Source organism: Crassostrea angulata, chromosome 5 (assembly GCF_025612915.1).
Source record: "Crassostrea angulata isolate pt1a10 chromosome 5, ASM2561291v2, whole genome shotgun sequence".
In the NCBI taxonomy this organism is placed as follows: domain Eukaryota; kingdom Metazoa; phylum Mollusca; class Bivalvia; order Ostreida; family Ostreidae; genus Magallana; species Magallana angulata.
The window spans coordinates 36,725,575-36,729,606 of NC_069115.1; the positions used below are offsets into that span (position 1 = coordinate 36,725,575).

At 30.8% G+C, this 4,032-nt stretch overlaps 1 pseudogene; it reads right to left on the minus strand.

Moving 5' to 3' along the window:
- Positions 1-878: 878 nt before the first annotated feature.
- Positions 879-3,797, minus strand: LOC128185389 (uncharacterized; annotated as a pseudogene).
- Between the last annotated feature and the right edge of the window lie 235 nt (positions 3,798-4,032).

Consider the following 4,032-nt stretch of genomic DNA (forward strand, 5'->3'; position numbering starts at 1 on the left):
CCTAAGGGGTTTTCCTTCGATGTTTGGACAGAACAGGACATTGAAATGTATGTTCATACAGGCTTTTGTTTTATCTGCCAGGAGAAAATAGGACATTCTACGGTAATACCCTTCATGCCCTCCCCCCCCCATGCCTAAACATTGTTGTTAATATGTTATTAGGTTAAACATCAATAAGTTATCAAATTATATTTAATCTCAGTTTGCTGATTCCATGCTGTAGTTTGCTCTGAATTTTGAAGAATCCAAGATATATCAATGACCCTATGACAAATACACTAAGGACGGTTGTTTAATTTGCTTTTATTTCATGTTATTCATTTATGTCTCTAAAAAAGTGAACTGTACACTCAGAACTTGTAGGAATTTGAGGTGATGGATTTGGAAAACCTGAGCTGTTTTCTTATTTTAAAAAGTCCATATGATATACTCAAGCTAATGTTAGCAAAATCCTGCGCTGAATATGTTTTCGACATGGGGCACAACTTTTTTATTACCCTATTAGATACTCCCTAAGCAGGTTTGTTCTTGCTGTCTAGTAACCTTGTTGTTGTGAAATTTATCTCTAGGAAAGCTGACTACAATTTGGTAGCAAATTCCAAAATATATTTAAAATGTAAATTAATATATGCTGATATAAACACAAACATTTGGTTTTTATTTATAATTTAAGCTATGAAACAAAATTGTGACAGATATTTTTTCAAAGATCTAAAGGAAAGATTCATTTTCTGAACAAAAATGTAGCACAAAATTTGACAAGTTATAAATTTTGACCAGAATAAAAACAAAACAAAAAAAGATTAATATTTTACAAAAATTTATTTCACAATTAGAAATTTGCATACAAACTTTACACGACACTAAGTTTTTTTTTTTCAACAAAATATTATCATTAACATTGATTTCCCTCGTCTCGATTTTCTTAGCCACGATTTCCAGATGCGTCTTGTAAAGCGCATAATGCCCCTTCTTCTCTTGCTGCCGCATCTACAAGATTTTAAAAAAAAATGTCCATAATGTTTTAAGAACAAAGCTGACATGTTTCATTACCATCTTTAATAAATTTCATAGCTTACACTTTTATATACCTTTCTGTTAAACGTGTAACTATGTTTCTACAGCATCTATAGTGTTGTGATGAGTAAGGTTTATCTTCACTGCAAATCTCTTCATTTGGGTTGTAAATTTTATCTATGATTAGTTAAAAAAAACCAAAACTTAACCAATCAGAAAGACCTGATTTTCTTGTACGAAACGACTTCATGACCTTGATATTTCTTTTTCCTCAGGTCACAATTTACAATTTTGGTTCATTAATTAACAAACAATACTTAATTTCACCTATTTAACATCAAAAGTAAAGTAAAATGAAATAAAAAAAAATATATAAACAAAGTAACCATGTAATAAAATGTCGGGTTCTTATACCAAAATAAACACTCATTATAAAAAAGGAAAGCAATGAACTAGAATTATCGATTTTAATGCATCTTCGGAAGTTGCCCATTGAATTTTAGTAAAGATATCACACTGGTAAAGGAAGAAGTCATTAGTTATGATTGGTACATGTATGGGAATAATATCTTTAATTTGCACCTACCCCCACAACATTGTACTTCCTTTTCCTTCTGACTTTTGTCGTGAACACCAGATCTTTGGCAGCAACTTTGTGTTGTCTCATTAAATTTTGCATACTGAATTTCACCATTCTTTGTGTACACACACTCGTCATCTACAACTGTATCAGTTTTCATGTTATAGCCATTGACATATCAGTTAAAAATCTCAGAATGTTTCTTTTGTTTTAAAAAAAATTATTTATCTGTTCCCTTATCTTACCTACTGCAGCTGTTTTGCACAGGAGTCCAAAAGACAGCAATAATAAAATCAACATATCTGTAAGAGGAAATTATTATTTGTTATAATACAGGTACTTGGGACTTTCTTGCTTATATTGTATTACTTTGCTAGGGCGTTAAAAAAAATCTCCCCGTTTTGTCCAACACCGACCCCCATGTTTCCGTTATCAATTATTTGCAAGGTTTAATATGTCTTATAGGACAAGTTTTAAAAAATATTAAAAGTTGCGTAATTATATTTTTTACGTCTCAGATTGACTAAACAACACTGGTATTGTGTTTTGAAAGATTGGCAATGAAAATTACTGTTTTTTTCCTTTTTTTTAACAGATTTTAAACGGTATGCTTGCTTAATTATCATAAAATTGTATGAGGAATATATACAAAATCACTTGATTAGATTAACCCTTAGATTTGTTGAAAGTCTTTATATTTTTAAAGAGCCAAATTTTTACAAAATCATAAAAGCAGATCATGCAGATCATTCAACAATAAATTCATGCAGAGTATGAAGGTAGCGACAATTATAAAAAAAAAATACATTATCTGCGCAAGGGTTTTATATTAATTTTACAACAATTATCGATGTCTTCATTACCCACATGGTTTATCAAAGAGAGCAATTTATTGTTTATATTTAGATCGTCCTTTTAACAAATCGTTCCATTTTTGGAAAGAAAGAGTAACAGTTATTGTTGATTTACACGAGTACGAATTTAAAAAAATAGCTAAGTCGTCTTACATGGAAATTTGAAGATGGCATTATCAAGATTATTTTGTTCATTTTATAATTTTTCTTAGGTTACGGAAAATTTCGACCGACAGATAAACTGGTCAGATTACAAAATAGCCGTGAATTACAATTAATTTCCTTAAGAAATGGAAGGATCATACATGTACTTTGTGGTGTAAATGTACATCATTGTTTACCATTGCTAAAGATGGTTTTCATCCGGTTTTGGAAATGAAAGGGTATTTCAATGTATGTTGATATTTCTCAACTCACTCAACTGATATCATGGTATGATCAAGGAAAAGTTCGATAACATTTTACGTAATTGATTTTAAACGACAGTGATTAAATAAAAACACCAACCCCACATTTTAATTGTACTGTCAATATGATTACTAAACGACTGAATACACAGATGTTAACAAAACTTACTCTCATGTAAATATTGGTAGATTGTATAAGGACAATGAATGTTTGATAGCGTACAAGAAAAGAGGCCCATGGGCAACATTGCTCACCTGAGCAGCAATAGCTATGATAAAATCAGCTTAAAGGAGTCACTATACAAAATATCTGGACATTGTAGTAGGTAACATGTGTATCTTGTATAAATAAAAACCCATCCCCCGGATATTCTCATATTATATTCAAATCCCCTTTCTAACATGAATTTTTATCGTCATATCACATGTTGAGCATTACAGTTCTCAACAGCATCCTAAGCAATTGTTTGTATACGGGATATAAATAAAGATCAAACTCTGAACCGCTTGTGAGCCCCGAGAACCGTCCAAGGGCCAAAGTCTAAACAGTTTTAAAGCACCAACAATATGTCAAAATGTTTGTATATAAGTAAGTATATATGATAACTTTAAGGTTTTTGTAAATATTTGAATTGTTTTCTTGTAGTTGAGACGATCTTTGAAAATTTCTCATCAATAATTCCTAATTATTTCCCCTCGTAAAAGGGAGTGGATCTTAATTTTCACAACTTTGAAATATCTTAGCCTAAGAATTCTTTGTGGATAGTTTGGTTGCAATTAGCCAAGTTGTTTTGGAAAAAATGTTGGAAATGTTAAAAGTTTACAGACAGACACACAAACGCACGGACAGACAGATAACATGGGATCAGAATTGCTCGCCTGAGCTTTCGACTCAGGTGAGCTAATAAAAACACATCTATCAAATGGAAAATTACTCATTTTTCAAATCGAGTAGCACATATATTTGACGGGTTAACGAAACTTATGCAATTTAAAGATTGCTTAAATAAACCAATATAAAGATAAATCATTGGGTCAAATATTACAAAGCATTCCTTATATAAATCATATCGTGAAATATCAAAAATACATGTATTTTTAAATTAACCCTTGCATTTAAAACAATGAAAACATGATTATTCAATGTCATGATAGACCAAAGCATCTATTAGGT